The following is a 20,477-nucleotide window of genomic DNA, read 5'->3' as shown; positions in this document are numbered from 1 at the left end:
AAATCCATCATAATCCATCAGGGAAATTTTCCAATGCAATAAACCTATTTTCCCTATTTTTGACATTTTTCACTTATTATTTTTATGTGACTTTTGTTGGAAAATAGGTAAGGCAATTTTGCTAATATTGTATATAAGCAAACCTAGCGCTAGCACTTTCTAGCAGAAGAGGTAGCAAGAGCACTCGCTCAACAGGCAACTTCTCAGCAGAACCCCCAAGAGGCCTAGCGTTTTTGCATCGCAGCAGAAGGCTAGCGTTTTTGAACCAGATCAGCCAACATTTTTGCTCTTGCCGATTCTGGGCGATAGCAGACCAAGCAGACTCCCCAACGTAAGCAGATTTCCACCGCAAGGACAAAGATCAGCCCTAACGTTTTTACATCTGCAAGGCACTTTAGCGTTTTTGCAGATCTTCGCAACGGAATCTCCACTAGCACCAACGTTTTCAGTTTTCAGCAGTCAGACTCCGCAGTAGAAGTCCCGAACCTCGCAGATCTCACCTTCCCGAACAGATCCTCCGCACGGTCAGATCCACGAAGTTTGCAGTTTCAGCCCAGAAAACGCAGATTTCAGCATCAACATTTTCAACGCGTCGTCACCATCGACATTGTCACCGACATAGAGTCAAAATTCAGCAGATACAAGATTTGCAGATTTCAGTCATTAGCATTTTCAGTTTTCAACCCGTCTCCTCGTCGTCGACAGCATCGGCGAGTCCAAGCATTGTAGAGATTTGTGCAATCATAAGTAGACCGCTCTCGCCATAGAGAGTGGGGCCTTCGGAGGAGGGTTTTGACAACATTCTGGTGTCGTATTCTCTTCTCTCTCTATCTCTCAGTCTCATGCACCTTCATTCACAGTGTTCATCCACTTTGTTTGTGTCCATTGCACTCTCTCGCTAAAGGAACGGAAGGCTCTCCCTTCCGTAAGAAAAAGGAACCTTGAGCACAATTCGGAGCACTCATCTTGAGCAAAGTTCAAGATCCATTCGGCTGTATCTTACATTGGTATCAGAGCTTTGACAGTGTCTTGTATCACTCAAGGAAAGAACCACAGAAAGTTTTTTTACTTGTTGCGGTCGCACGTAACCCAAGACCTCTTGGGCATGTCGATTCCTAATCATGTTGTTGAAGAGTGACAGGAAACCCAAGAAAGAAGGGCTTGTCTCTTTTCACTCATTGAGAGCGGACCGTGCACTTAGTGGCCGGCCAATCGACGAGAGGTGGGAAAAAGAAACCTTTGTGTGAGCGCAAGGCCGCCAAGGGGTGCGCCCGCGCGAAAGAGAAGAACTTGGGTGAAGAGAAGATCCTACGCCCGCGCGAAAGAGAAGAACTTGGGTGAAGAGAAGATCCTTCTCTACCACAGATTGCAAGCGAAAGAAGAAACTCGAGAACCTCGAGACCCTCAAGAACTCAAGCACCGCAAGAACCCAAGACCCCCAAGAACCCAAGTTCCTCGTGAACTTAAGAACCCAAGACCACAAGAACCCACGACTTCAATGGATGGTCATCACTCAAAGCGGAATGGATACTTCGCTTAGAGGTGATGAGCATGAGAGAGACGAAGAAGTATTTTCCCCACCACGAGGTTTTTCTGACCCTCCCCCTTCCCTAACTACGCAAAGGATTTCACTAACTCCTATGGAGGCTTTCGACAAGATGATGATGGACAGGAAGTTAGAACGCGAAGCAAGAAGAGCAGAAAGAATGGCAGAATTTGATCGTGAATGCACAGAAAGAAAAGCAAAAATGGATCGCGAGAACAAAGCAAGAAAAGCCATGAACGACAGACACGAAGAGATGTTGCGACTCTTTTCTCAAGTGCAGGCAGAGATGCAAAAGATTCAGGAAAAGGAGACTCTCTTAGTCTCTTCTTCTCCAAAGCAAGACACACAGGATTTGCATGATGATAAGCATGAAGAATTGCATGACAATGACAAGCATGATGATTTGCATGATCAAGATGTGATTTCTTACAAGCATGATGATTTGCATGATGATCACGATGTGATTTCTCACGAGCATGATGATTTGCATGAAGATGATGTGATTGTTCACAAGCATGACGGGTTAGTTAATACTGTTTCTAGTCCAGCTAACCTCATTGCAAATTCGATCAATCACGAAGAACCGATCTTGGCTCTCGAGCTTAGGTCCCAAGAACCCCCTCAAGAAGAACCGATCTTGGCTCTTGAGCCTAGGTCCAAAGAACCCTCACAGGAAGTACTATGTGTTCGCATGATTAGTCAGCACGCATTGTTCGAGTGTTTCATTCGTGATCGTTATCTGTATTTTAATCAGCGTCTTTATGTGATCCCTTTTCATAGGCATGCCATATTGTCCGTTGAGCACGTTTCGCTCATGAATGAGCACGGATGTATGCGGATTGTTCATGAAAAGCTGAAAAATATGCATTCAAGGAAGTCATATGTCTCTTCCTTGGCACGACCCAGTTGTAGAAAGGGCACATGAAAGTATGAGCATCAAGCATGGGCATTTCCGTTGTGAATTGCCATTATTGATTGATTTAGATAAGAAGAGAAAGATTCGATCTCATTGTTTGTGTGTGTGGTGAACGGTTTGGCACTCCGTCTCTATGTTCATCTACATTGCATGCACAGTCATTATAGAAGACCAGTTGTTCTAGTCACTTAACATGGAATAGGTATATTCATGTTTTTGTGTTGGAAGTGGTTTCAGGAATTTTCAGCCATGGAGATTCTTGAAGAAGAAAGAAGCATATCTCGAGACGAAGTTGAAGCAAGGAAAGAGACTCGGAAGACTTTGTGTCGCTTTCGACGCAGCCCAAAGAAGCAAGCGTTGCAGACCTTTAGAAAGTTCAAGTATCGCACGACCCACGCATCAGAGTGGGCCGACGAAGAGTCCTTCCCAGGATTCAAAACCCTGTTGGCGATCGACGCCATACAGTTCGGTACCAGTATCTCACTTTGAAAAGGAGGGGATATCACGTGACACATCCAACCCTATGTGTCCGTGGACAAGCTACAGCATGACCAGGGTTCAGTTCCATCAAGTCAGTCTAGAATAGGAAGGCACTTTTGTGAGTCTGTTCGTAGACCGTGCATGACCAGTCACTTAGATTAGATGCATATCCTCTGGTTGCACACAACATGATCATCAACATTACCATCAGAATCCAACAGAATCCATGAGGAGAATTTTCCAATGCATTAAACCTATTTTTCCTATTTTTGACATTTTTCACTTATTTATTAAGTGACTTTTGTTGGAAACTAGGTAGGGCAATTTTGCTAAGATAATATATAAGCAAACCAAAGTTAGCACTTTCTGGCAGAAGAGGCAGCAAGAGCATTGCTCACAGGCAACTTCTCAGCAGGACCCCAAAGACCTCTAGCGTTTTTACTCCACAACATAAGAGCTAGCGTTTTTTGGACAGTTATCCAGATCGGCCAACGTTTTGCTTCTGCATCAGCCTGACGACAAAACCACAGCAGATCAACCTAGCGTTTTGCATTGCAAGGCCACCGACAGCAACAGAAGACAAAAACCAACCCTAGAGTTTTTACATCAGCCTGACAGTCAACGTTTTTGCAGATCTTCGCGACAGAATCCCCACAAGCATCAACGTTTTCAATTTTCAACAGTTAGTACCCGCAGTAGAACCCAGGAACCTCGCAGATCTCACCTTCTTGAAGCAGATCCTCGCCGCACAGTCAGATCCGGTGAAGTTTATCGTATACATCCGTGCTCATTCATGAGTGAAACATGCTCAACATACAATGTCATGCCTAGGAAAAGGGATCACATAAAGCCGCTGAGTAAAATACAAGAAACGATGACGAATGAAACACTCGAACAATGCGTGCCGACTAATCATGCAAACACATAGTACTTCTTGTAAGGGTTCTTTGGACCTAGGCTCGAGAGCCAAGATCAGTTCGTCGTGTTTGATCGAAGCTTCCTGTGGGGGTTCTGTGGACCTCGACTCGAGAGCCAAGTCCGGTTCTTCGTGATTGATCAAATCTGCAATGACAAGTTCGATCTCATTGTGTGCGTGTGTGTGTGGTGAACGGTTTGGCACTCCGTCTATTTGTTCATCTACATTGCATGTACAGTCTTTTAGGAAGACTAGAATTTTTCTAGTTACTTTATATGAAATGGGTATGTTTATGTTTTTGTGTTGAAAATGGTTCCAGGAATTTTCATACTCGGAGATTCTTGAAAAAGATAGACGCATGACTCTAGACGAAGTGGAAGCATTGAAGATGACTTTGTGTCGCTTTCGGCGCGGCCCAAAGAAGCAAGCGTTGCAGACCTTTATGAAGTTGAAGTATTGCACGACCCACACATCAGAGTGGGTCGACGAAGGGTCCTTTCCAGGATTCTGGATGCTATTGGCGATCTCCCTGGACGCCATACAATTCGGTATCAGTACCTCACTTTGAAAAGGAGGGGATGTCACGTCCAACCCTATGTGTCCGTGGACAAGCTACAACATGACCAGGGTTCAGTTCAGTCACATCAGTCTAGAATAGGAAGTGTTTTGGCACTTTTGTGAGTCTGTTCCCAGACCGTGCATGCCCAGACACTTAGATTAGATGCATATCCTCCAATTGCACACAGCATGATCATCAACATTCCCATTAGAATCCTTCACGGAAATTTTCCAACGCATTAAACCTATTTTTGACATTTTTCACTTATTATTTTTAAGTGACTTTTGTTGGAAAGTAGGTAGGGCAACTTTACTAAGTTTGTATAAGTAGAAACCTAGCGCTAGCACTTTCTGGCAGAAGAGGCAGCAGGAGCACACGCTCAACAGGCAACTTCTCAACAGAACCCCCAAGAGGCCTAGCGTTTTTTCTCCACAAAAGAAACCTAGCGTTTTTGGACCAAATCAGCAAGCGTTTGGATCTTGCAGATTCCTAGCGATAGCAAGAAGCAGAAGCCCCAACGTTAGCAGATTCACCGCATCAGGACCATTTTCAGCCTAGCGTTTTTGCCTCAACCTGAAGACATCAACATTTTTGCAAACCTTCGCGACAGAACCTCCATTAGACTCAGTGTTTTCAGTTTTCAACAATCCGTACCCGCAGAAGACCCCCCGAACCTCGCCGATCTCACCTTCTTGCAACAGATCCTCGCCGTGCGGTCAGATCCCGCAAAGTTCGCAGTTTCATCCCACAAAACACAGATTTCAGCATCTGCTTTTTCAGCGCATCGTCGTCATCGACATCATCACCGACATAGAGTCAGAATTCAGCAGATAAAGATTTGCAGATTTCAACCTATAGCGTTTTCAGATTCCAACCAATCTCGTCGTCGTCCTCATCGTCGGCAAGTCCAAGCATTGTAGAGATTTGTGCAATCATAAGTAGACCGCTCTCGCCATAGAGTGTGGGGCCCTTGGAGGAGGGTTTGACAACATCTCTAGTGTCGTATTCTCTTCTCTCTCTATCTCTCAGTCTCATGTACCTTCACGCAAAGTGTCCATTCCTTTGTTTGTGTCCATTGCACTCTCACTAAAGGAACGGAAGGCTCTCCCTTCCGTAAGTAAAAGGAACCTTGAGCACAGTTCGGATCACTCATCTTGAGCAGAGTTCAACATTCACTTCCGCTGCACCCTACACGTAAAGTCCAAGTGTTAAAGATTGGGTGAAAGCTAACGTCTACCGCCGTGCGGGCCGGTTTCATAGTCGCCTCTACGAGACAGCATATTGTCAAGGTAAGAAAAACTCTCTTGGGTTTTATTTCTCCTTGTCTTTTGTGCTCTCATAGATGTAGACATACACTCATAGCTACATGCGTGCACACGTTTCTTTTTTCGTGGTCAATGCATATGTTGTAAGCATCATCGGCTTTGTGTTGACAAAACAATGGTAAAATCGTTGACAAACCGAGGGAAAAAGAAATATTTGGTACACGAGCCAAGAATAAACATAAAGAGCATGATGAGGAGTTTTAAGCAACGAGTTTTTCTTTTTTGATCCGACAAAAAGCTTGTGCTCAAAAGAATGATTTGTGCCAAGCCAATAAGATAAACTGAGCTTCGCAAAATTAAGTTACTTCAAAAAAGATGCATATTTAGGGAGGTGAGAGAATTCACAATAAGGTTCCTAGTTATTGGCTGATGCAGATAGATGTCGTGCTTGGTGATGTTTTGGTTGATATGTATCATCACAACCGATGACATGAAGATTTTGGTGGTAGTTGCTTTTTAGCTAAAGTTATTGAAAGCATTGTTGTTTTAAAGACAAGGGAGTCTACCTCACTTCCATAACTCTAAACCATTTTTGAATTATATGATGCCTTGAGTTGTATCCCGAGTTCAACAAAGAATCTGAGAGTTTTGCTACTATATGACCACTTGCACCACCTTTGCTTCTATCACCGCCTCTACCACTATTGCCCAAGTTCCAAAACTAGAATCATTATGGTTCTCCCTCTCCTCAACCTAAAGCTTTATTCCACAATTAAGTTCTTTACCTTCTCTGAAGTTTAAGACAGGAAGACAGATTTGCACTTTCTAGATCATTTTGACAATATTTACTCTCTCGGACATTACATAGAAGAATCCAAAAACTCTCAGAAAGCAACATTTTGCTAGGACAATGCTATGCAGACCAAACCTCATGCTTCGAGGACATTGCAAGCTTGCATGTATATTTTTTGTCGTAGTTATCTCACATCCTCTTCAAATAACAAAATTATTGCCAATTACAAAAATTCTCAATTTCATTTAGAGAACCACAACTAGACATTTTGAGATGTGCATCCGCCGGCCTTCAACTTTGGGAGATCAGTGTGAGAGGTACAGTGTACACTAATATGTATCCCACATGATTATCTAGTCTGCTTTTATAAGATTCCCTTGAAGGTTTTTCTATATAGAAAAAGGAAACTTAAATGACAACGTAGATTCTTTTTAGTGTTTGTGGTGGACTTGCAATAACCAATGATATATCTGTTTGGTCGAGTTCAGCCTCCAAAGGAGGTCGATAGAATCTCTCTCTCTCTCTCTCTCTCTCTCTCTCTCTCTCTCTCTCTCTCTCTCTCTCTCTCTCTCTCTGCGCATCATGGTCTTTACATTGGTGGAGCTTCAAGTGCTTTGTTGGCTTCAAAGCTTTGAGAAAGGACTATCTCAACGTACAATCGTTTCGCTTCGAAATTCAAAGACGCCAATTAAGAGGTAGAGGAAAAGGAAAAATCTTGCATTGGTTTTGAGAAAAATAGAACACAAAGTCTCAAAGTTTACTCTTGTGTAAGGTTGCCAATACCAACAAGCCGCATTATGTGAGGCGGGTGTAGCCATTGCAACAAGCAGCATACACAAATGTTGAAGTTGAATAGGAAGTCAAAGAGGGAGCTATGTAGCAAGTTCGGAAAAAATATGTGTCAGCTTAATATCGTGTCGTTTTCAATTTCAAAAATGCCGGTTGAGGGCAAGGGGAAAAGGAGAAATACCGCCCCAAAATAGAGAAATAGTATAAAAAGCCAAAAAATGAACCTAGTTTTCTAAAATTTCCTCTCGACAAATTCAAATTCTAAAATCCTCTAGGCAAATTGAAGGATTTTCCCAAACCCTGCAAGTTGAACAAGCTACAAGCGGGCTTGCACTTTTCCCTTCTTACTCATCAGAGTTCGTCTTGGTACAGAAAATAGTACGAGAAAAGACTACTTACCCGCAACCCTTTGCTCGTGCTACTTTCGGTACGTAAGAGTACCGAGTGCAAGCTTGTTGATCGCCAACAAGGACAGCATGAGTGAGGTGCATATGGGTGAGAGCAACAACACAAGCGCATAAAGGAAGAAGCAAAGAGCTAGAAAAAGTGCCAATACATGCAGCATAATGTGAGGTAGACGTGGCCTGAGCAAAAAGCAGCACGTGCAGATGTTGAAGTCAAAGAACACCTAGAAGTTGGAAGAGGGAGCTTTGCAGCAACAAGCTATAAGCTATAAGAGAAGATTCGCACAGACGAGGATGCTACCTCGGCCGTGCATAAGCAATTTTGGCATTTATCTAATAAAAGCGGGAGCCGTTTTGTGTGCAGACCATTTGCTCCCTACAGTGGGCAGAGGTAGAGAATGCAATTTTCAACTCTACCAATTTCGGCAAAGTTGAACAAGGTGGGCATAATTGGCTCGCGTCAGCAAGCAGGGATTAAACCCTTGTCACTAATTGACACCTCCCTAGGGAGGTGGGATCAATGGCCCACATTAGGCGGGTGCAATCCAGGCCGTCCGATCGCCGTTCAGTGTGAACTAAGAGTGAACTCGGGAGGTATGTGCACCACACCAAATTTGGTGTGAACTTGGTGTGAACTCGACGTGAACAAAGTGTGAGCTTGGTGTGAACTTGGGAGGGTCTGCACACCACACCAAATTTGGTGTGAACTCATTGTGAACTCAGTGTGAACTGGATGTAAACTTGTCTGTGACGTTGTGATCTATAAACTTACCACACACATACCTTTCAACGAACACGTGATAGCCTAGTGGTTAAAATCAATTGTGTGGGGAAGAGGGTAGCGGATTCAAGCCCCGGATCCGAAAAAGTGAAAATCTTTTACATTCCCTAGGCAATCCAATGGTCACAATCAACCGATGATCGTGAGCCATTGATCCCACCTCCCAAAAGGAGGTGTCAATTAGTGATGAGGGGGTTAAACCTTGCCCAAGCGGATGCGCCCTAAGTGGACCTTCAATTTCAGCACCCTCTCCTGACTCAAAGTTTTTCTCTGCTTGCCTTACCGACATCATTTGCATCTTTTGGATAACCGACTTCTATGAGTTTAGGCTACCTTTATCAGTATGGTCTTTGGTATTGTGTGCATGTCTCGATGTAGCCAATTACTTGTTCCAATTTGGACATGATACCTAATCAATTTGACCTAAGTGTCTACATGTATTAAGCTCATTAATGAAAGTGAATGTATCTAACTAACAATCCCATCATGAATTTGTTCGCCCATCTAAATGTTTTTTATTGATGATACGGACATTCAAGATGCAAGGGAAGATGATTGCATCTAGTGAGAATCCATCACTTTACATTCTTTTGACAACAGCCCACAACGTCCTTGCCTTGCCCCTATAGATTGACATGCATGACTTGCAACTAATGCACTGCAAAAGATGGCAATCAAACAGAAGCTCGTCAAACACATTTTGTGCTTATTACAAGAAAGACATCATGTTTGGCATACATGTAGACCAAAATATTACATTGCACCGTCTTTTCCCAAGAGCACAAACTAGCAATGTTCTCATGATTTTTTTCACTTACGTCAACATCTTGGGTAATGATGATTGCATTGGACAAAAGCCCTTGCTTAACATCCTTAGAAAACAACCCAAAGCTTCTTGGCCTTACTCATGTTGAGCATATCCTACAATCAATGCACTCCAAGAGACAACATTCCGAACATGGAGCTCATCAAGCACATTTGGTGCTTCCATTTAATCACATCACTTTCAATAAGAAAGCGTCACCAGGAACGACCTCTGTTCCAAGAGGCATTGACTAACAATGTCATTATGAAATGTTTACGAAGTTAATGTCTTGCGTAATGTCATCACAAGCATTCATGATGCAAGTAAAGATGATTGTATCTCAAGAAAATCCATCCTTTGAAAGCATCCCACAGCTTCCTGGCACAACTTGCTCTACCCCATGTGCAATGAATGCACTCAAAGGAGACATCGTGGACAATAAGCTCGTCCAAAACAATTTGTACTTTTACAAGGACACCACATTTCACATGTATCAACTAAAGCATTCCCAAGTACCATGGTTTTTCCAAGCGCCCCCCTGATTGCAATTATTTTCGACCATTTCATCTCGGATAATTTCACGTGCCTTGAAGATGCTAGCATAAGTGGTTGCCCTCACTTCAAATCCTTTGAGAATAGCCCAAAGCTTGTTGGTGGTGCCCTACTTGGACATATATTGCGATCCATGTATTCAAAGTGATGATTTTCCAACATTGGAGGTCATCAAGCACTGTCACATGAAATCGCGACTCGTCCCCTCGAAATGAAATGACAGAAACATGAAACACTCAAAACATTTCGAAAAAGAGGAATGAAACACATTTTTCAAGCTCAAAAAATAAAATAAATTCTAAATTCTAAATTAGTTGTATAGTATGTGGTGTAACATATTTAACCATTTGTGTAACAAGAGGTATATATACGATGTATCCACCTACTAGACTCCTAAATATTAGGTTTTCTATATTTTCAAGAAACATTTCAGTTTTGTATTATGTTTTGCCTTCGAATTTCTGAAACAAAATGAAAAAAAACAAAACAAAATGCTTCGAAACGTTGATTTTGAAATCATCCATTGTCTTTAATATCAGCATGTATCATATTGCATTGGTACAATTCCACTAGCATATTGTCTTAGTACGATTCCTTTTTCTTAGCTTTGAAACTCTTTGAAACATATATCAACATGTATCATATTGCATTGATACAATTCCACTAGCATACTGTCTTGGTACAATTCCTTATTCTTAGCACAAGCTTTTAGTAAGGTTACATAAGAAACTCTCATTAATTTTGAGTCTTGATCATTCTTTGCCTGCCCATGTTTGACTTGTCCAACTTTGATAATTCTTTCAAAATTTTGTCAAGGAATTGGGGCTGCTTTGTCAACCCAAAAACAATGAAGTTTATCAAACATTCATTGGACGCACAAAGAGAGAGAGAGAGAGAGAGAGAGCATATCATAGGTGCGTGTGTGTAAGAGAGAGAGAGAAGGAGACGAGCAAAAGACCAAAATCAAAATGACATGTATACCCAGCAAGTCCATAGATAATTTCACAAGGCCACCCTAGCGAGGGCATTTTGTTACACACTCGATTAAGAATCATGCCAAGGATGGACATACCTCCAAACCGGAGAGTCATCAAGGACAACTTGTGCTCTGACATTATATATCTATACAACCTCTCCCTTCTAGGATGGGGTACTTTGATGAGCACTCATATGCACCCTCTTATCTGTTCGTCATATGTTGCATCCTTGCAAAGGCTCTAAGCATTCTTTGTGGACTTTTTGCAAAGCAATTAGGTATGGAATTCATACAAAAACATTGGGATCCCACAACTTTTTATTTTTGTTTTACAAATCACCAAAGGGCCCACAAGGGGAGGTGCTAATAATTATGCCACATGGGAACAATGACATGTTGTTCATCCAAAATTGCCATGTCTCCTCTATGCCCGCTTACCCAAAAAGATTCTTCTTAACATTGTCTTTTCTGACAAAGTTCAACCCTCACCTAGGATAGGGTTGCACCAAAGTTGCAAAAAATTAGTGCAAAACTCTTTAAAAATAGTCAATTTTCCCCTTCAATTTTTTATTTGTAGAAAGTTTCCAAGTGTTTAAAGAAATGGTTTTTTCGAGCTTTGCGTCCGAGAGAGCTCCCTTTCTATGATGTCATCTCTATGGGTGCTCTAATTAGAAACCATGCTACCTCTACTTGTTTTGAAAGTAGAAATGGAAGCATTTTGACACTTTCGGAACCATTTCTTAGACAAACAAGCTGACTATTTCAAACAATTGTAACACGAAATATTACTAGAGCCAGTGACCTATGCATGCATCCTCAAGGCCTATACTCCACAATTGAAGCCAGGAAAAGGGAACAAATTACAACAAGATTTTGAGGAACAAAATGATAATGTGCTTCCTAGAGAACATTCCTTCTCTTAATGTCATGTGTTCTAACGCTTGATTGTAGGATACATTGAAAATAGGCAGATTTGGACTAAATTGGAAAATTGTGATGTAAATATACCCTCTTGAATGAAATGACAAGAGTGTGGATCTCAAAAGCATGTGCTATGACCAGAGCCACTGCAAAGGGAAAAAAATGAAGATAGATAATTTACAGGCAAGGACTGTTGAAGCATAATGTTGTTAGGTTGATGTTCTACCATTAGGTAGGTAACTCTACATCAACGCTTGAAGATGAGCTAAGTTTAGGGCGATCCCACCTACAAATTTTGAAATTTACCTCTAAACTTTAAATTAAAAGGCAAGAAAACCTATTAAATTTGAGAGAATTTGGTATATCCAACTTTAAAGATAGTCTATTTACCTCTAGATTTATCCACATGTAAGTATTCCAAGTTTTTAAAGTGTTTTTTCGAGCAATGCTCTACAAGATCTCAACCATTCCTATCAATAGGCTTGCATCTTGTACGCCCCTTAAGTTCAAACACAACTCATCAAAAAATTGAAATTTCTAGAAAAAAATATTCATACTTGCTTGTATTAAGTCTTCTTAAGCTGATGCATTGTTGCAGATATGACCAAAATAGAAAGTTATCAGTATCAAACTTTTGTAGAAAATTTTATTTACCACCAACATATTCTTTCCAAAACTTTAATGGGACCAACCCATAGATGAAGAATAATTTTTTGGGTTGTTTTGGGTGGTGGTTGCCCCGGGGGGGGGGGGGGGGGGGGGGGGGGGGGGGAGGGGGGGCTTTTTGTATGGAGACAATCATTGATCTTATGTCTTAAAGAGCATCATCACCGAATGAAGTCCCCATTAAAAGTATGCTATCCAAGTGACTTAACGACAGAACTTAGAAGTAGGTTACAAAAAATGCGCAAGAATAATAAATCATGCAAGCCCATCCTGAGTGAGGAAAGAGATTGCTCACCTTTAATGATGGTGTGGTGCACTCAACCTGACGGTTGCATCTCCCTCTTGGGTCTTGGCAGATCAAATTTTCAGTTTAAGCTGCACCACCAGCGCAAGTTACATAAATTCTACATTGTTGCAGACGAGAAAACGTACGTGTGTGTGTGTGTGTGTGTGCGCGCACGCGCACATATGCACCCGCACCCTACCTTGCTGAAGAAGCTCGCAATTGACACGCATACTCCCGATGTGACAAGAGCGCCAGATTGGCCAAAACCAAAATGGGGGCCAGAAGAGAGGGAAACCTGCGCAATCGAGCAGCATGCTTCCAGAGCCCATTCGCCATCATCCTTCGCACCCCCACAGCCTGTGTATCCCTTCCTCATGCTACATTTCAGCCCACTTAGCCCTCGTGATGAGATTCCTCAGGAACCAGCACCCGCAGACAGCCCGCCTTAACACAGCCCGCTAGTACCTCAGGCATATAGAGTGCCGCACAGACAGCTCCCCGGCCTCCCGCACACAGCTTATAGGTCGCCTGCATGCGACTTTCATCTCTCTCTCTCTCTCTCTCTCTCAACACTAGGCCTAAGAGAAGGTCCATTAGTTGTATCAGCTGCATACGAGAGAGAGAGAGAGAGAGATGGCCGCATGCATGCACCGAAATCAGTACTAGAGATTGTGTGAAATTATGAATATGGGTAAAAATGACTGAACCGTGGTACATACTTGACCAATAGATTTATTTCTTTATGCCTGCTTGGCAAGTTGGTTGGCCTTTCCTCAACACTAAGTAACACCTATATTGAAGAGGGGGGGTAATGGGATCAAGGGCGGGAAGTTCAAGCAGAAAAGCCAAAGAGATTGCAGCCGCAAGCATCAAATCAAAAACTAAACTTGGACAGCTTAGGGAATGCATGTCACCTCACAATCTAAGGTCATGAAAATGATTGTTCATACATGATGTGCCCACGGATGAGGTGGTTAGCCTATGTGACTCTAAGCCTGGATTGCAAAATCACCGGTTCAAATCTCGTCGACGTGCCTCGTTTTTCCTGCTGGCCAGGTTTACTACGCCTTGTTTTTTGCATGGCTGTGTTTAGCGCGCCTTGAGATCCCGCCCCCCAATCCGGACCATCGATCCCATTAACACCCCCCCCCCCCCCCCCCCCCCCCCCCCCCAAAACCATTAAAGATGGGTGTCACTTAGTGCCAAGGGTTGGCCTTGTGTGTTTGAAGCAGTATGAATCCCTACTATCGGTTTGTTTTGCATGAGAGTGAAGGCAGCGTTCATGTAGATGTCAAATACCTCAACGATGTCATCTATATGTAATTGGGCATCATTTGGCAAAAGACCTCTTTTCCTAAGTGAAAAAGACAAGGGGTGATAAGCTTGCTTCTCTTCAGCATCCGAACAGAAGACAAAGTTGTTGATGACAGCTAACTCTACCATGTTGCTCGTGCAAAACCCTTAAGAAATTACTTTTGAAATAATTGAGCCTCATGCATGGTCACACATGCATCGATTATTTGTCTTTTATGCAACTATGCAATGCCTTTTGTAACTATGTCAATTTTTGCATAATTGCATCAGTTAGATCTTAATGATAATTGTGCTTCGCGTGACCATAACATTATAGGAACCAATGGGATCTATAATTGGGAGCATGTGGGCCATCCGATGAGCATGAAACTTTGTAAATTTAGATAGGCTCATAAATCATTTTGCATCCCACCGTTTTAAACTTAGAAAGCATGTGCTCTAACCACTACGTTCGCATGCAATTATTAATTATAGAGGATTTGTATGTGTCATATTGTACATGTGGGAGGATTTGTAAATTTGAGGCAATTTTGTAAATTCATGTTGCCCAATTGGATAGCTCACACATAGCAATCTGTGCATCATATTTTTTCCTCTACCATTGATCCCATTTGAACATGCCCGTGTGATATAGTGTTGAGGGAAGGATATATATATATATATATATATATATATATATATATATAATAGAGAGAGAGAGAGAGAGACGAGAGAAGTAGTACTTTGGTACCAATTTACAATTACTTTGTCAAAAAAAGTAGATATAAATGAAATCAATAGAATTTTTGCAACTATAGTCCCCTCGTTCTAGTTCGAAAGGAATGTGGAAGCATTCAAGATGGAGAGGAAGTGGCAACAAACACACAATTTTGTAAAGAGGTGACATTCAAACCAACGTAGAATGGATTACTTTATGCTGAATTGTGACATTTGTTTGGGTGTTTTACGATAGTGTTGAAAGCTTCAATGAGAATTTCATGAAATGTCATATTATGGATGGATTATGGAATTGTTCGAGTTAGAAGAAAATGTGTGTGTGTGTGTGTGTGTAGTTGTTTTACTTAAAAACATAAGCACAAAAAAACCAAATAGTTCAAAAGACAAGTGGCTTTAGACAAGTGACCGGGGTTAGCACAAAAACAACTCAGTCATAGAATTATTTTTGTACATTGTAATAAGAATGAGGTCTCATTCTAGTGTAAAAGTAAAAAGGAAATTTTCTATTGTCTACTTCAAAAATTGGGATTAGTCTGGTGCATGAAGGATAGACAACAACAAAGCTAAAGAGATTCCAAGAAAGGATAGAGTCCTCACTTGTATCCAAAACAAGACAACATTGATGTTAGCCTTTAATGCGTTTTACAGGTGTCTTGACGGACTTTATCAGTTCTTATCCATGTCCATCTTACAACCTTTTTAACTTAAAACCATTGTCCAAATTGAATCATTTATTTTTGTGTTTGGAAAAATTTCTCAAGGTGTGAGTTTATTTTGGTTCTTTTTAAACTTGAAATCAAAAAAGGTCATCACTCCTTTTAGATTCAAGTATGTGAGTTTATTTTGGTTCTTTTTAAACTTGAAATCAAAAAAGGTCATCACTCCTTTTAGATTCAAGTGCATTAACATAGGTTATATATAAGGTGATTATTCATCCGATCCTTTTACTTTAAATAGCTTATTTAAATAACTAAAATTCTCATTGAAAGGCAACCACCCCTTCCATCCAAGTGTCTTAATTCCCAGTTTTTGCTCATTAGATGTTTTGTGTCTTTTATACCATTATTTTTGTGAAGTACTTTGCAATTTTGCCTGTAAAGGTCTTATAAAAGAGTTAGATGGTATCAAGAGACAATCCCCAAACTCAGTACAATCTAGTCCCCAAAAAAAAAAAAAAACTCTTAATCTGCATGATTTAAAGACATCACAAGGAGTGAAGTATAACCAAGAGCACGAATAACCCAAGTAAGGCCTCGGCACCCATATGCAGGGCATATGCCCTTGTACTAATGGTCCAGACTATGCCAGGCCAAGAACAACTTAGCTCATTAAGTGAAGAAGAAGGGTCGACCGAAATATCCCTTTGCAAAACCATCCAAATTACAACACGAAATGTTAATACAAATCTGAACTATGCTTCAATTAATGCACAATCGAACAATACGCGACAATTTGGCAGCCAATCCACACACCTAAGCACGTGTTGAATCAATTTTAAGTCATACTTACCCAATGGTACCACGAGAAAAGAACCTAGAACACCATGAGATAACCACCTTCAACCATTGCAATCCACTTATAATAGTAAAAACTTGTGTTTCGGTCAGCATGATGAAGACAATGAACAAGTGTTAAAAATACTAAGTTAGTAATGGCATAGTACTCCAAAAAATGAGACCCCATTATTTTGGCCAGTGCATAAAAAACCTACTCAAATATTGCAACATAGCGCCAGCTACATAGCCTACTACCCATCCAAGTAGTTTGGTGAAGTAATTCAGCCTCAACATTACCAAATGGTAGAATGGGCAAAAAACCCCTACTGCGTGAGATAACCACTTTCACTACCAACTGTGTGTGAAACAAAAGCTAAATGTCGAATGCAGAAGACAAACAGTTGTCTTTTTATTAAAAAAACAAACCTTATCATGCCAAGCTAACAATGTAAAAATCAAGACCCCATGTTTTTGATCGATGCAGAGTAAAAAGATAATGCTAAAATGTAATTTTTCAAAACAAAGTGTTGGAATTAGGGTTGCAGAGAAACGCACACATCTTGGAGAAGACGAAGGAAGCTCAAGGCACACAATGGAGAGTGTGTTACTTGGTGTGCAATGGAAAGATATATAGCCCTACAGTGATCGGCGTATATACAATGCTCGGGGGAAAAAACCTCCTAAAGAGGAAAAAAATGCCCCGACGGTCCTAGTGTGTTCACACACATCACTACCACATGTATATGGTAACAAATCCCCCCTGAAGTGATGCGGTGAACGAAAGTTGGCACATGAGTAAAGGGAAGTGCCATGCCTTGAGGACATGATCAGTCCACAAGGGAGAGTAAGCCCAAAGCTTTGCGGAAAGCTTCAAGCTTCTCACGAGACAATGCTTTGTAAAAAGATATGCAAGGTTGTCCTGTGTTGGCACATAAGCCAAGCTAATCTCTCTTGCTGAGAGCCTCTCCCTGACATAGTGGTAATGCACCTCAATGTGCTTTGTGCGAGCATGAAAAACTGGGTTCCTCACAACTGCCAATGTGCTCTGGCTGTTAGTGTAGATAGTGTTGGCAGTGTCGTGTCCAACACCCAAATCAGCCATAAGGCGTCTGAGCCATACACACTCAATCGTAGCTGTGAAGACTGCCCTGTACTCAGCCTCACAACTCGAAGTGGCCACTGTAGGTTGCTTCTTGCTCAACCATGATATACATGAACTGCCAAGCATGAAACAAAAACCACTTGTGGACACTCGCGTGTCAAAACAACTAGCCCAATCTGAGTCCGAAAAAGCATGTAAGTCTGACGGCAATGATCCCCCCTTGGGATAAAACAGCCAAGATGTAAAGTGCCACTAAGGTAGCGGAAAATCCTCTTGACAGCCTGCCAATGCTTAGACACTAGGCTATGCATAAATTTGCTGACCTGTGAGACTGCAAACTGAATATCTGGCCTCCTGTTGCATACATAAATGAGGCAGCCAACATCAGTTTGGTAAAGAGTGACATCAGCAAGATCGTCGGCATCATGTAGACTCAACTTCAAACCTGTTTCCATGGGAGTGGCAATAGGTTTGCAATCCTCAAGTCCAACCTTACATAGCAATGTCTCTATGTAACTTTTCTGACACAAGGCAATACCACCATCACACTGCTTAAATTGTATACCCAAGTAATGATGCAACAACCCCAAATCTTTCATCTTGAAAGTAGCATTCAAATCAGCCTTAAATTCAGCAATATGTCTCTCATTTGGTCCAGTGATCAACAAATCATCGACATAAAAAACCACAACGAGAAGTACATCACCCTCACGCTTTACATACAATGTGCTTTCCGTTGGACTGTTACGAAAGCCTTGTTTAACCAAATGAGTATCAGCTTTCTCATCCCAAGCACGAGGAGATTGCTTCAACCCATACAAAGCCTTCTTACATCTGCACACTTTGTCCTCTTGTCCTTTTATGACAAAACCGCGAGGCTGTGTTACATAAACTTCCTCAAATATGTCACCATTCAAGAAAGCAGTAACAATGTTTGATTGATGTACATCCCAACCAAAATGAGCTGCCAATGCACATAGAAAACGCACAGTAGTCATACGACAAGTGGGAGCAAAGGTCTCTTCATAATCTATGCCTTTTTGTTGTGCATAACCCTTTGCAACACGTCGTGCCTTATGGTGATCAATCTCACATTCGGCTTGTGTTTCAACTTGTAAACCCACTTCGTACCAATGGCCTTTTTGCCAGGAGGCAAATCACATAAATTCCATGTGTCATTTTCTATATGTGCATCATATTCTGATTGCATGGTAGCCATCCAATTTTTTGAATTCTGTGCTTCATCAAAAGACGGAGGCTCCTCAACATCATGTAAGCTAGACACAGCCAAAGCATAACAATCTAATGCATAAGATGCATGGTGAGAGCTTGAACGAGTATGACTAGACAAAGGAGCATCCACTTTACCGTCACGCAAAGTGTGCACCAGCCATTTTGGCATACCTCTAGCCTGCTCATTTTCAGCCCTTTTCTCATCAAGTACATCATGTACATGTGCATTAGTAATAGGCTTATCTGTAACATTTTCTGAAACCCCCATAGGCTGTACATTTGCCTCATTGGAAATTACATTCGTATTTCCACCACTGAAAAGAGGCAACAAAGTGTCATAAATGTTCTGTGAGCTTACATTACTGTCTCTAGTACATGACAGCAAGGGCTGAACAGAATCTTCCACAAACACTACATCCTGTGAAACCAGAATACGCTTTGTTTGCAGATGATATAACCTGTAACCTTTGCTTTTAGCACTATAACTGACAAAAAGTGGACCGAACTGAACCATCCTTTGGAAACTTAGAACGCTACATCTTACCCAAAATATAGCCTTCACAAACATGTTTGGCAGGTGCTTCAAGAGGCGGCAAAGAAGCAACCATATCAGATTTCTGCAAACGCAGTAAACTGGCAAAATTCAGATGACCAAAACGTGCATGCCAAAGTTTTGCATCTAGAATAGTCCTTGAATCTGCAACAGCATTTGCAAAATTTTGTCCACACTTGTCATACAAAGTGAGCTTATACAGCCCACGACACAAAAGCCCAGATGCAACAATTTCATCACCAAAACTGAGATCATGAACTGTACATCTGTCATCCACAAATTTGACTACAAGTCCAAGTCTAGCAAGTGCGGATACAGACAAGAAATTCTTCTTGATTCCAGGTACATAAAGTGCATCAACAAGTGTGAAGGAACTGCCATTTGCAGCAGTAAGCACAATCTTTCCAACTCCCTTAACCGGATAAGAGGCATTGTTGGCACAAGTGACTGAATTCCCATGAGGGACATACTAGAGAGAGGTAAACAATTCACGATGTGAGGTAATGTGCTTTGTAGCACCACTGTCAAAATACCACACATGTGAATCTGCAGCAACTGAAAAGCATGCATCATGGACAACAGGATTGTAAGTGCACTCTGCGCTAAAAGCCCATTCTGCATCAACATCAGTAACACAGTCTCCTTTCACAGAAGACTCAGCAATGGCTGCATTTGTAGTGGAACCAGCATTTGCAGTGGAACCACCCTCTTTCTTCTTGGCCTCTTTGGCCTTCAACTTAGGACACTGCTTGATCAAGTGATCATTAGCTTTACAATAATGGCAACACATCTTCTTTTTGCCCTTATCACCAGAATTGCCAGACGAAGTGCTTCCAACAGAAGCATTAGGAACATAAGTTTTGCCACTCACAGTGGAACCATAAGAAGTGGCTGCATTGTTGTTACCACCCTTTCTTTGAGAAGCAATAAAAGCCTGTTCAACTGCATGTTGTCTAGTCCTGTCTTTTTTGGAAAGTGACTCTTGCAACAGCAATGTGCATAATGCATCAAACTTGACAACTTCTAGATTTTCTTGGGTCATAAGTCTCCAGGTACTAGCAAAAGTCTGGTAAGAATCTGGTAAGGCATCAAAAACAGTCTGCACAAGGGAACTGTCTGAAATGACTTCACCTGCAAAAATAAGTTGCTCATTGATATCCTTGACACTAGCAAGGAAAGTGTCCATATCATCTTCCTCATGCATAATCTTCGACTCCATCTCTTTACGTGGCAAATCAATTTTAGCCTCATTGCGGCTTGCATAAAGACCAACCAAAATATCCTAAGCCTGTTTTGCAGATTTTGTTGAACGGATGTGAGGAACAATGGTCCGCTTCACAGACAACACAATCAATACATGAGTCTGCGCATCCTTCACATCCCAACGAGCTTGTTCTGCCGTAGGCA

The 20,477-nt window shown here is 41.6% G+C and overlaps 1 long non-coding RNA gene across 1 annotated transcript in view; it reads right to left on the bottom strand.

Moving 5' to 3' along the window:
• The window catches only part of LOC147429275 (uncharacterized), a 72,163-nt gene extending 58,846 nt beyond the window's left edge, over positions 1–13,317 (bottom strand). Inside the window, exons 1-2 of the long non-coding RNA XR_015185816.1 lie at positions 12,855–13,317; positions 12,665–12,744 (exon numbers count right to left, since the gene is read on the bottom strand). This is a non-coding gene — a long non-coding RNA (uncharacterized LOC147429275). The remainder of the gene's footprint in view (positions 1–12,664; positions 12,745–12,854) is intronic.
• Between the last annotated feature and the right edge of the window lie 7,160 nt (positions 13,318–20,477).

The sequence above is a fragment of the Adiantum capillus-veneris genome, chromosome 22 (genome assembly GCF_014529385.1).
Source record: "Adiantum capillus-veneris isolate H3 chromosome 22, ASM1452938v2, whole genome shotgun sequence".
NCBI classification, from domain to species: domain Eukaryota; kingdom Viridiplantae; phylum Streptophyta; class Polypodiopsida; order Polypodiales; family Pteridaceae; genus Adiantum; species Adiantum capillus-veneris.
This window is presented reverse-complemented; position numbering and strand designations above follow the sequence as displayed.